Genomic DNA, 14,194 nt, shown 5'->3' with positions numbered 1-14,194 from the left:
GAGGAAATTGCCTCCATGGATTTCACCAGCGCTAAACTCATGCCTGCTATACTAACTGGATGGGAGGGAGGCAAGCCTGGAGAGTGTGAGGGAGAGAGGAACTTCCCCCACTGAGCGGAATGATGGCAGAGATGCTTCATCTGCTCTGAGACCTGTCTAGCAGCTTATGTTGCGAGCATTACATTTACTGAGCTAGAGAAACCTCTATAAAAGATCTGTGTGCCCTTCCTGTGTTTCAAAGAATTCAGCTTCTCACTGAAGTCACAGAGAGTCATCTACAGGTTACACGAAGAGGTGAGCAGCTTCAGGCCAGGCCCCGAAGTCTTTTGGAATCTAAGGAATTGTCACAGCACTGCATGAGGAAACCTGTGACCTTATCTAATTTCTAATCCAGGACATAGCAGCTGCTTACTATTAATATCCCAATTGAGAAGAAAACCACCTAAGTTTTAAAAAAAATGTATTTAAAATCCATGGATGATGGTGATATTTGAATGAACTTCATAAGGAAAGTTGACTATGCTTTTTAAAATGTGTTGCATAGAATTTTAGTTTTTCTTAAAAATTGAGAGTCTCTAGGTAGTGGATTGGGAATGATTTTTATTTTCTTTATTTTAATTTTTTAAAATTTGGTGAAATAGACAATTCTATAAAAGTCATTGTTATAACCTGTTTCTTTTCCTCTTTCCTTCCTTCCTCCCTCCCTCCCTTCCTTCCTTCTTTTCCCTCTCTCTCTCTCTCTCTCTCTCTCTCTCTCTCTCTCTCTCTCTCTCTCTTGACAAGATCTCCCTCTGTAGCCCTGGCTGTCATGGAACTCTAGTAGACCAGGCTGGCCTCAAACTCACAGACATCTCCCACCTCTGACTCTTGGGAGTGAAGGTGTGTGCCACCACACCCTGGCTGTTGTAACTATTTCCAACTGTATAATTCAGTAGCATTGAATATGTTGACCTTGTTGGGCAACTGTTACCACCAAAGAGCTCAAGAAGCATTCTTCTTGTAATCTGGAAACTCTGTACCTATTCCACATTAACTGCCTTCCTCTGAGTTCCCCTGTCCCTGGCAACCATGGTCTGCTTTGTCTCTATGAACTGGATGGCTCTAAGCACCTCGTCTGAGTAACGCACACAGCATTTGCCATTTTATAACCGATTCATAACCTTTAACATAACATCTTTATGTTTGGTTGATACTGTAGTATGTGTCGGAATTTCGCTGCTTTTAAAGCTGAACAGCACTCCATTGGATGGGTCTACTGCATTTAGTTTATCTATCATCTGGGGGTGGACACTTGAGTCTCAGTTTGACACTGAGCATAGTTGCTATGAAGAACTTGTACAAATATCTGTGAAGACCATGACTCTCCATTCCTTTGAGTACATATCCAGCTATGAAATTGCTGCATCCTACAGCAAAGTGTTTGCCAGTTTTTGAGGGATTTCTGTCATCGTCGCACTTGGCAGCATCCTTTTACTTGCCCACGGGTACCTTAAGAGTTCTGATGTTTTGCAACCTTACTGCCACTTAATATTTTCTGTTTGTTTTGGTAGCACCCCTTCTAATGGTGTAAATATTTATCCTTTAATTCTGGTTCTGATTTGTATTTCTCTAAAGGTTGATGATATTGGGCATCTTTTCATGTGTCTTTTTACTGCTTGTATTGTTTTCCCCTTTGGAGAAACATCTGTATAAGCCCTTTGCTCATGAACAGTTTTTGGACTTGCAGAAATTTTTAATATTCTGCATATTAACTTCATCGACCACGTGCGCTTTCCCTCATTCAGCAAGATGCTTTTCACTCTGCTGGTTATATTCTTCAATGCTTGGAAGATTCTAAGTTTGACATAGTCCAGCCATTCTACATTTTTTTCCTTTCATTGCATGTGCTGTGGGTGTATTCAAGAAACAACTGCCAAGTTCACTATCATAAAATACTTTTCTTGTGTATTTTTTATGAGCCTTTTGTAGTTTGATTGATTTTGAGCTAATTGTAGTAAATTCTCAAAGATAAGGTCAAATTTTACTAAATATGTGGCTATGCAGTTTCCCCAACGCCGTTGAAAGCACTCTGCCTTCCACACTGAACGGTCTCGGCATCTTTGTGGGAAATCTTTGGGTTGGCTTTATTTACGTACGGGTTTTTCCACTCTGTTGGTCTGCATCTCTGTCTTAATGGCAGTGCCACACCATTTTGATCGCTGAAGTCTTGTAATTAGCTTTGAAATCAGAAAGCATCTGACCTCTAACTTTATTCTTTAGCAAAACTGCATTGGTTATTCTAGAGCTCTTAAGATTCCATGTGAATAGTAACATGAATTCTTCCATTTCTAAAAAAAATCATTTCAATTTTGAATATTTTATTTTTAAAATATCAATTTGCTAACTTGAATATAAAAGCAAATTTTAACATGACAAATTATATCTCTTCCCAATATTCTACTGAAAGATGTCTCTTGGTGAGGAGAGTAAATGCTAGTCTCCTGTGAGTAAGCTCTGTAGAGAACTTGAGGCTGCTCTGTACCATACACTTGTAGGGGAAAATTATTTCAGAGACTGCAAAAAGTAACATTTCAAGCACCAAATGGCCTTTTAAACCAACCATGTCTGAATGTTCTGCTGGTATGTTGTATTACTAATCACATTAGCTTTGCTTTTTAAAATCCAGGGAAAACTGGGTTTAATTTCTATAATAATAGCTAATAACATTATAAATTACAACTTTTTAGCTTTTAATCCACTTATAACATTAGAATTTACCTAAGCTGGATAAACATGTAATTTAATTTGTATGCGATTTAAAGATAACCCATTTCCTATTGCAACATTCTGGTGGAATGTACTGTTTTTCCTTATTCCGTTTACATATTTTCTTTTGGAATAAACTATAGAGAACAAAGTGACTCCTGAATTATAGACAAAGCTGTCAGATGAAAGACTAAAGAAGTTGACAAAATGTAACTATTTAGATCTTTTGAACAAGGGTTAGTAGTCAAGGTTGTCCTGAGGGGTTCAGGACCAGCTCTACTGACCTTCTCAGTTCACATAACTTAAATTTACCCTTCTTGATTTCAACAAATATTTACTGAGTGCCTATCATGTGGCAGGCACTCTGTGAGGGTGAGTAGACACAGCCTCTGTCCTCACAGTGGCTCACCACTCCAGGAGGAAATAGACAAGTAAACTAATAAATTACCTTATGTAAATAGATACAGAACACTCGAGTTCCCAGAATGGGGAAGTGCTCACAGAATGGCCATGTTCCGACCTTCTTGCTGCAGTGATGGAGCTATATTTAAGCAGTTAACTAAATCATACAAAGGAGTGGTAGTGTTTGAGAATAGCATCATTCTGGGTCTTCCATAAGTAAAGACAGATTTGGGTTTTTTCTCAAATACATCCTTTGTTGAAAGTCAACGGCTCTTGGCAGGAATACCATGTTTGAAGCATGCCAGATCATCATCTAGGGGTAGTCTTCTACCCTCCCCACTGGGTATGCTCCCTCCCAGCCAAGTCAGGGGAAGCCAGGGACCAAGAGTGGCATCACCTAAGAGTCTGCAGCGAGCTGCCTACCTTAGGTCAGTGTTTTTTGAAGTCTGTGTTTCATCATAAACACCCAGGTAAATATTAAAATGCTGTTACTATTCTGGGAAGTGAAAGGGCTGTCAACTGTTTTAAGTCTTAATGGGACAGGAATAAACAGGCCTGTTGTTCTGCTGCTTGTACGTAAGGGGTAAGGTGCCTGAGAGGATTTTGAATGTTTTTACCACAAAGAAATGGTAAATGTTCACCCTGTCTTGAACTTACACACACACACACACACACACACACACACACACACACACACACACATGCATACACACATAAGCATGACATGGTTCTTCATAAGGATGTACAGTTTCTATGTGTCAAATTAAATAAATTGTATTAACATTGTGAAAAGTTATAAACTTTCACCTGAGGTCTTCCTGTGAGCTTCCTGACACTGCTTATGTGAGGGTCAGAGGGTCCTTGTCATTCCCATTGTGCTCCCAAGGTGACATGTGTCCCCACTTCAGAAATGCAGAAGGAGGGCACAACAGGTTCTCTGCACTCTGTTCATTATAACTTTACTTTTCTCAAAGACTTCATCATCCAGCAAGTTTAAACACAGTCAAAATTTAATAACAGGCATAATAATAACAGAATTTTTCTTTTAAATGAATGTGTTTTGAGGTTCAGCTTCTGAACACTGTCACGTCAGTTAGGGCTGCTCTAATCCATATGGGATGTTGTGGGCTACCCAGTCTCCCCGATGGCGTCTTCCACAGTGTACCTGTTTGCCTGGGTCTGGCCTGGATTTTCACAGTCCAGCTTCCTGTGATTCCCTTAGTAACTAAAGCTTATTTGCAGGCAAACTAATTGGTGAGCCTGATTTGTCTAGAACTAGTAAATACATCTCAACTTCCAGGGACCCTCTCGCTCTGAAGGGACCATGACCCTTCAGTAAAGAAAATTCAGTGGAACTGATAACTCCAGGAGGTCGTGGAGGAAATCTAGGAGGCCAGCAAGTCCCTGGAAATGAGTGAACCTCTGAGAATCTTCAGTTAACATCACGGTGTATACAAGAGGGTGCAGTAAAAAAAACCTGCCAACATAGACAAAGCCAGGCGGATCTGTGAGTTTGAGGCCAGCCTGGTCTACAGAGCAAGATCCAGGACAGGCACCAAAACTACACAGAGAAACCCTGTCTCAGGAAAAACAAAAAAAAAAACAAAAAAACCAACAACAACAAAAAAAAAAAAAGAAAAGAAAGGAAAAGAAAGAAAGAAAGAAAAAGAAAAAAGAGAAGAAACTACCAACTTAACTGTTCTATTAGGGGGAAGTTTTTTTATTGTGAGTAAGAGAGAGAAAAAAATTCCAGGGCCTCTGGAAGTGTCCAGAGCAAAGAAAAAAGAAAGCAGACTAGACATGGTCAGGGATATAAGGAAGCAGGAGAGTGGGAGAGAATAGTGGAGATATCAAAAGATAGAGCATAGCGAGTGGCTTGAGACAGCATGAGAAAGCAGGGTCGAGAGTCGCAGGATAGTGCAAGAGAGTGTGGGGTGAACAAATCATATGGATTATGAAGAGTGGCTGGTGGGAGGAGCTTTGGACCCAACACACAGCAGTCTCTCTTTGGAGTTGAGCTGCCATGTCTGTCCCAGAGCAGTGGCTTCCAAATGCAGCTATGGTGCAGAATCCCTTGTAGAGATGTTTTATGAGGAGCATATGGGGAAAAGCAATGGTACAATGGAGGTTTTCTTGCCTTGGGTGAGCATGACTCAAGAGCTGGGGGTCAGACAATCAACTGTCACCTAGCACCATAGGCCAGTGGCTTCCAGGTATTTAGTCTGGTGAACTCAAAGAATGACTTTCACAGACAATGGAAGAGTAAGTTTCAGAAAAGAGTTTTACTATCAGTGAGAGCTTAAGAGAAAGTAAGCAAGTAGCCTCCCATATAGCCTTTGGGAGGGGAGAGGAGGGGTAGGGAGGGGAGGGGAGGGGAGGACAGGGAAGGAGAGGGGAGGGGAGGTCAGAGAACAACTTTGTACAGTTGGTTCTCCCCTTCCATTTTACATGGGTTCTGAGACTCAATCTCAGGCATTTTCATCTTCATGGGCCCCTTCCGGGTCTTTATAACATACTTATCTGACCATGTCACTGTCCTGTGGATTAAAAGCCCAAAGCTTCTTGTTGCTCCATGACTCAGTGTGTGACTCACAGGTTTTAACGTGAGAACATCATTACTATTGTGCTATATCATATTTTTGGACATTTCATAGTCTTTTTTCTTTTTTTTAAGATTTTTATTTATTTATTTATGTTTTTGATGAGTATGAGAGTTTTACCTGCATGTGTGTATTAACCACATATGTGCTTGGTGCCCTCTGAGAAGATGACATGGGATCATCTGGAGCTGGAGGTTTAGACTGTTGTTAGCTAGCCAACATCTGGGTTCTGGGAGTTGAACCCTGGGCCTTCTTCAAGAACAAGTGGTTTTAACCATTGAGCCATCTCTCCAGCCCCATCTTTTACAATCTTGTTTCTGGAACACTCTCATCTAACTAAGCCCTTCACCATCATTATTGGTTGTGAGATTTCAGATCACATCCTCCCGGAAGCCTCCGCCGTTAGCTCAGATTCAAGTCAAGCATTCTGGATAAACATTGTTACTCCCTGTGTTTTCTCCAGTGCATGCTTATTGTACCATATTATAAATTATTTCCCACTATCACTATCCCCTTCAGGCTTGAATTTCTGAGGATACAACTGTTTCTGCAATACTGAATACGATGCATTGTACAATGTGAATGTGCATAAGTTATTTAATGAATGATTGATTCAGCTCTGCTTTTGAACCTGTTTCATGTTATTATTCCTCTGACTCCGGCTGTCTGGCAAAGCCCAAATGCCCTCCCTTGACTTCATGACTCACATGCTCACCTGTGGCCCAGGGCAGCACGGAGTGGCTCTATGCTGCCCCCACATGTTTTGAATCAGCTCCTTCTTCAGCCAACTAAGACCACACCCCTTGTTCTCCAGTGTTACCATGGGCACAAAGGGCAGCAGGTCTGACGCAGAGACATGAGACTCCCTCCCATGTTTCTTTCTGTGCCTGAACCACATTTGTTGATCGTCAGTGAGTAAATTGAACATTGTGTTGTCTCTCTTCTCCAATCCCCTTCCTCCTCTCAAACAAGAAGGCAGCTCATTTTGAGAGCCCTTTTCAAAGCATTCTCTCTGGTCCATTTACATTCTTAAGTTCTGAGACCTTAACCACTTGTTTCTGGTTTAACTTCCCTGTGAAAATAATGTTCAAGGGCAGAAGCTTTCTGACATTTGGGATTTGATCCCTTTTCACAAGAATCAACACATTTCTTTTTCCTTTTTTAAAATTTTTTATTTTTGTTTTTCGAGACAGGGTTTCTATGTGTAACAGCGGCCTCTGCCTCCAGAGTGCTGGGACAACAGGCATGTGCCACCACCACCAAGCAAACGAATGCAGTTCTAAAAGTGGAGCTGTAATGTGGTTTCATCTCCAAAGTGCAGGATCTTTTTTCCATACACCGAATCATGTATTTGAAGTAGTGAATAAATTTATTGTGATCGCATGGTCATCATCACTAATCTACTAACTCAAAAGATACTACACACAGGCTGGGCATGTGGTGGTACCACAACTTTAATTGCAGCACTCTGGAGGCAGAGACAGGTGGATTTCCATGAGTTTGAGACCAGCCTAATCTCGATAGTGAGTTCCAGGCCAGCCAGGACTACAGAGTCCCTGTCTCTCTCTCTCTCTCTCTCTCTCTCTCTCTCTCTCTCTCTCTCTCTCTCTCTCACACACACACACACACACACACACACACACACACTCACACATCACAAGGGCAAGTGAGATGGAAGGTTCTTGGGGCCAAGCCTGATGACCTGAGTTTGATCCTCAGAATACTCATGGCAGAAAGAGAGAACCAACTCCTGCAAATTGTCCTCTGACTTCCACATGCATGCTGTGGCAGCTTGCATGCACACACAAGCAACAACAACAATAAAAAGTAAATACAGCAACTATAATAAAAAGATACCACAATGTTGATTTACTCTGTTAAATTATAAGTAGTAATATCATAGAAACAGCATTGCTAATTTTTTCAGTGTTATCTCTACAGCCATTTACAGAGACCTCTAGTAAGTTCATGAAGGCTAGAGTGGTTCTAAGTATATGATATACTGTAGCTCTTTTATTTGGTAAGTAGTATCTAGAATAATTAAACTAAGATGAAGTGTGTAACACATAGTATCATATTATGACTAAGTTCAAGAATAAGTGTTTTTTTAAATTAAAGAAATAGGTGTTTCCTTTTCTCATATGGAAGCACAAAAAAACCTGAATAGCCCAAGCCTTCAACAACAACAACAACAAAAACAAACAATACTCGAAGTATCACCATACCCAGCTTCAACATTTATCATAGAGCCATAGTAACAAAAACATCATAGTACTGTCACAAATACGGACACATAGTTAGATAGAAAAGAAGACACAAATAAATCCATGTAACTGTAGCTAACTGGTATTTGTCAAAGACGCCAAATACACACTTCGGAGAAAAGAGAGCCTCTCTAACAAACGCTGTTGGGAAAACTGGATATCTGCGTGTGGAAGAGTCGAACTAGTTCCAAATCACTCATCCTGTACAAAAATCAATTCAACTTGGATCAAAAACCTTAATACATGACCCCAAACTCCAAAACTTCTAGAGGAAAACACTTGAAGGCAGGGGTATAGGAATAGGTAAATCCTATCTGAGAGGGATTCTGGTAGCTCAGGAATAATATCAAAAACTGACAAATGGGATTGCATGAAATCAGAAGGCTTCTACCCACCAAAGAAAATAAGTGAAGAGGAGCCTACAGAAGAAGGCAAAAATCTTTGCTAACCATCTGAAAGAGGGTTAAAATCTAGAATTTATTTAAAAATTCAAAAAACTAAACAGCAAATTAACGAACTGATCAGTAAATGGGCCGATGCAGTGAACAGGCAGTACTCAAAAGATGAATTACAAATGGCCAATAAATGTGTTAGTAAAATGTTCAACATCATCCATCAGGGAAAACAATGTTGAGATTCCATCTCACCCCCATCACAATGCCTATCATAAAGGGAACATGCTGGCAAAGACTCGGGGAGGGAGAGCTTATACACTGTTGATGGAACTGTACGTTAGTCCAACCACTATGGGAATCACTATAGAGGTTCCTTAATAAACTAAAAGTTTATCTTTTCCATATGACTCAACTTTACCACTCTGGGCTATATACTCAAAGGACTCTAAGTCACCCAGCACAGAGATACTTGCAGTTTGTTTTACATTAAAGATTTATTTTTATTTACATTTATATGTGTTTACCTTCATAAGTTTATGTATACCACGTGGATGCAGAGGCCTGTAGAGGCTTAAAGAAGGTGTCCCATTCCCTGGAGCTGAGGTTACAGGTGGTTCTGAGCTGCCTGACCTGGGTGCTGGGAACCAGATCCCCTGCAAAAGCAGCACATGGTCTAGTCACTGAGCCATCCTTCCAAACCCTGTACTTGCACTTTTACGTTTACTGCAGGTCTCTTTACAAAAGCCAGTTCATGAATCAGGCTAGGTGTCTGTTGACAGATGTGGAAAGAAGAATGGTATATGCATAATGGATTTTATTCCATCATAAAGTTGAACAAAACATGTAGTTGACAGGAAAATGGGTGCAAATGGAGACCATCATATTAAGCTAAGCACATCAGACTCAGGTAGATAAATACTGCATGTTCTCTCATCTGTGGATCCTAGATTTTGTACAGATACATAAACCATATACATGAAAGTAGATGTGAGACTAGAGGAATGAGAATAACAGGAAAGAGAATAAAGGAGAAGGGACAGAGCAGTGAATAGGATCAAAGTACATGATATAACTGTACAAAAATATCTATGACAGTTATCACTATGCATAATAAATATACTCCAGTAGAAGTTAAGGCCTTCTAGAAAAAATTATCATAAATGTCTCCATTGACATAGGACCTACTCTGTGCCAAGTTTTACATTAGTCACTCTGTGAATGTATATCTAATTCCATCCTGACAACATTCATATGATGCAGTTGTTATGGTTTTATTCCATAGGTGATAAAATTAGCTTACAGCAACATGTATTCACCCAGGTCTAGGACCAGAAAATAATTCTGAGTCTCTTTAAAGATGGGTTCATCCCATTATACAACAATGCAGATTATATTCTATGTTCTAATTAAGTTCTTGTTTGTCTTATTGCTTTAGAATTTATTTAATTTCCTTTATGCTTATGTCACATATACTTAGTATGAATTAATAGTACAATTCACGCTGTCAAGAATGTTTATTTTATGTTTGAAAGCCAACTTCTGGAACACTTATCCACAGTGAGGGATAAGGCTTCTACTGCAGCCTTTGGGACCAGCTGTCAGGACTGCACCCAGGGTTGCAAAAAAGGATGCTTTTCAGAGTAGTGGGACTTTAGAAAAATTTCTTTATCGATCTGAAGGAAAAAGACTCACATACAATCTGAGGGTGATGCGCTATATTTTCTACTCCTCAGTTCTCCAGCTCTAGTTCCCTGCTCTAATTCTCTCCTCTAATTCTCCCGTTCTAATTCTCCTTGAGTAAACAATAAGGAGCAGAGCCATTTACCATGGCAACAAAAAGGTGGGGATGTGGGGTTTGGCATTTCCCGATTGGTGGCATTGAAACTGTCCAAAACCTAAATATATATATCCTGTTTGAAATCACAGATCACAGAGAAGGGAACTTGTAACTCTTTATTCAAGGCTGTGAGGACCATCCTCTGTAACCCTGGTGAATTGTGAAACTTTTCCCAAAGTAGCTGGACATAAAACCATTCCTCTCTGGACATGGTTAATTGATTGTTATTTGGGACCTAAACAATAAACAGTTAGTTAGCTGAGCCTAAAATCTTGTACCATAAGCTGAGGTTAGAGATTTTTATGAAGTGTTAATTGCTAAAAGGTCTGAGCAGGGAGTGTTGTCAGTCCTTGTATCAGCTAGATATGGCAAGGGGAAGCTGGCAAAGCAATTTAGGTCTTTTTTTTTTTTTTGTCTAAAGGACTTAGATTCAACAAACCAGACATCTGAACCTCTGTCCTTTTGTATTATCTGTGAAAGTTTAAATTATGATCCATTCACAGAGACAAACAGTCTAGTTTGAATTTGCTCTGAGGCCCAAATCAGCCAATTGTATGCAGCTTATCTTAGAACTGAGAAGAAATTGCTGTTTTCTTTATGTTAGTCTGAGCTAAAGACAAAAAACAGGTCCTAAGTGCTTACAGTCCTCATGGAACAGTAGTGCTAGTTATGAAGGATATCCTAGTATATTTTTTATTTATCAAAATTATACAGCTTAATGATAAGTCTTTAGACAGTCCACAGATATAAGTGCCCATAAGATTGAGATGCGATCATGAGATTACAAAGTACACATTACATGAAAATGCATGGTAATGGGGAGATTCCACAGCTCTTTTTGCACATGTGAATTTGCAGACAGAAGCAGCCAGTTTCCAGAGTCTGTGGTCCTGGAAGCCTTGCTTACTGGGTTCCTCCATCAGAGAATTACTCATCTGGTGGGTTGACATCTGAGTTATCAATTGCCATCTGCTGTATTTACATCCTGGCCCATGACAGCTTGTAACAGTCTTCAGAATGTGGTTTGTGGGGCTAATGTATGAACAGCACTGTGGTGGGGGCCTAATGTGTGAATAGATCTGTGGTGGGGGGCTAATGTATGAATAGATCTATGGTGGGGGGCTAATGTGTGAATAGATCTGTGGTGGAGGGCTAATGTGTGAATAGCTCTGTGGTGGAGGGCTAATGTGTGAATAGCTCTGTGGTGGGGGGGGCTAATGTGTGAATAGATCTGTGGTGGGGGGCTTATGTATGAACAGCTCTGTGGTGGGGGGCTAATGTGTGAATAGCTCTGTGGTGGGGAGGCTAATGTGTGAATAGCTCTGTGGTGGGGGGCCAATGTGTGAATAGATCTGTAGTGGGGGGCCAATGTGTGAATAGCTCTATGGCAGTCAGGTAGGAATGTGACTGAATCAGCACAAACACGATGGGGACCTGTGCTCCTGTGCACTTGGCATCACTACCTAGCACAGTGACTGTTCTGTCCTTAGGTTCTGCTGTGTTTGAATAATGCAAAAGGAATCTCGACAATGCCAACAAGTGGGTGTAGCACAATCTTTATGACTTTGAGTTTATGTCTTTGTCTTAGATCCCAGGGACACTGTGAATAGGGTCATCTGTAGTCAGAGTGAAGGTGACTTTCTCAGGACTTCTTCTAGGTAGAAGAGAGCAAACACTCTAGTACATTACTTGCCTTTGTGTGTCTCATTAGTGAAGCATAAATGAGTGTGTTTTTCATTCTTTTTTAAAAATTGTTACCATTGTTAATTTCAATGAGAAACCTTGTCTCTGAACATGTAAGGCTGAAGGTGATTTAGGAAGACATGATATCAACTCCTGGCCTCCACAAATACATGCTCATGCATGAGCAAACATATGTATATATGCATGTACACATACAATGAGGAGGAGAAAGAGAGGAGAGGGAGAAGGGAAAGAAAATGCCTTTCATCAGGAGATGCAGCCCTTAGTCATGGAGCAGTTTATTTAGTAATAGATGACTAGGCTGTATTTTAGCCCTTGTTTATTCTGTCTGCAAAATAACCTTGGACAAGGCATAAACCCAAACCTGTGGCGGCCCTGTAGTGCAGAAGCCTCCTGTACATCAAATACTTTTGATCTTCAGAAGGAAGGGCTCCAACACTCATCTCATTCACATAAGTACATATATTGTATTCAGACATGGGGTCACAGCCTGTGCCCAACAAGCCCCTTTGGCTACCTATCCTCCAAAAGCCAATTAAAATAGCAAATGAATGATGTTACCATCTTTCTCTTTTAATCATTCCCATATCTGGGGTCAATTTTTTTTATTTGACTAAAGATAAAAATGTCATCCTGAAAGAAGAAACTGTGGATGCCATGACTTGTGGACAAGGCAGGCAAATTTGGAATCACACATGAAAGTAAAAAAAAAAAAAAAATGGTGATGATAGAGGTTGGCACACCGGAAGTCTCCATTGAGAAAAGCTACTGTTTTGCCTCTCCCTCAGTGGGACTATAGATACGTGCCACTGTGTCTGCTTTCAGGTGGCCTCTGAAGATACACACGTGGGACATCCTGCTTGCATGGCAAACACTCTCCCAAATGAGCCATCTTGCTAGCCCCAGGTCCCTGTCCCAGATTTTCATAGTCCCCTGCTAGCCTGACAAGACACTGCGCTTTGTGTGGTTTCCCCCACGTGATGATGAACTGCTTTTTCTTTAGCCTGTTTTCCAGCCTTAATAGTCTCACTAATATTCCTAGTTACTAAGCTCTGCAAAATTAGTATTTTACATTTTATCTCAAAATAAGTATGTCTATATGTATCAGCAACGCTGATATGAAAATTCTTGTTCACTGCTGGCCCACTAGTGAATTAATCTTTATCCTTCTGTGTGACATTAATTTGGAGACTGAAAAAAATGCAGCAAAATGAGAAGCCTAAGAAACACAAATTTTGTAATGGTCAGATTGTGAATTCAATACTCAATTTAACTAGTTAACTCTCCTATTAACTAGTGCACCGTAACAACTGTGTTTGCAATTTTAAACTCACGGTTAGCACTGGTGCAGGGGGAAAAAACTACTTTACTGTTACGGACTGAAATCTGTGCCCAACCAGTTACAGTGAAGTCATGCTGGTTTACCTATTACGCTATTGGTAAGGCAGCTCCAAGTGTAGAGGGGAAAACACAGCAAATGTCACCTGCATCACAACAAAGCAATAAAAAAAAAGCACCCAGAGGTGTGTGCATGGTAGGATGGAACCAAAGACAATGCCACAGACCTACAGCTTGGTTTTCTTGAGAGTCTCAGTAAAATGTGGAGCTAAACCACTGAAAACCTAACCATGACCTACCAACCTGACTTGTCTGGTGATAGTCTGGCTGTTGAAAAGATAGAATTTGATATGAATTAGTTAGTTAAAAGCCTACCCCAGGACAGTGTGAGTTCTTAACCACATGCTTCTGTGCAAAGCAAATTCCTTATGAGAGAGGAGATCAGTAAGAATGGCTGTGCATTAATTGCATATAGAGTTATAACCACAATGAGGTGGTTATAGAATAAAGGGAGTGGGGTTTCCTATAAAATAGATTTGAATACTATATTGAGAGCATAAACAGAAAACTGGAGGCATTTGATCATTGCTGACCTCATGTATACTGAAACAGGTTTTCCAGGACCAGTCCTATCTGCCTCCTCTCTCATATCAGTGGTACTTAAGTAAAGCAATTTTTGTGTAGTTAATATTAGCACAAATTCTTTTTCTGCTCCCCTGCTTCCTAGCAACCAAAGCAGAGTATCTGCTTGCCAATCTACAGTTGGTTAAAAAAAAAAAAAAAGAAAAGAACAGAATCCCCAGTGAATCTGCAATAGACCTGAAGCAGTGGGATGCATCCTGTAAGCTCCTTGCTGATTTCGTGAGTGCCATGTGTGATCTCCAGTGCCAGCCATCTGACCTTGCTGTA

The 14,194-nt window shown here is 40.4% G+C and overlaps 1 protein-coding gene across 2 annotated transcripts in view; it reads left to right on the top strand.

Annotated features, from left to right (window-relative positions):
* Positions 1-14,194, top strand: part of Filip1 (filamin A interacting protein 1) — a 165,490-nt gene that overhangs the window by 98,620 nt on the left and 52,676 nt on the right. The window lies entirely within an intron of this gene.

This window comes from Peromyscus eremicus, chromosome 7 (assembly GCF_949786415.1).
Source record: "Peromyscus eremicus chromosome 7, PerEre_H2_v1, whole genome shotgun sequence".
Classification (NCBI taxonomy): Eukaryota; Metazoa; Chordata; class Mammalia; order Rodentia; family Cricetidae; genus Peromyscus; species Peromyscus eremicus.
The sequence above is the reverse complement of the archived record's forward strand: the minus strand, read 5'-3'. Positions and strand labels throughout refer to the sequence as shown.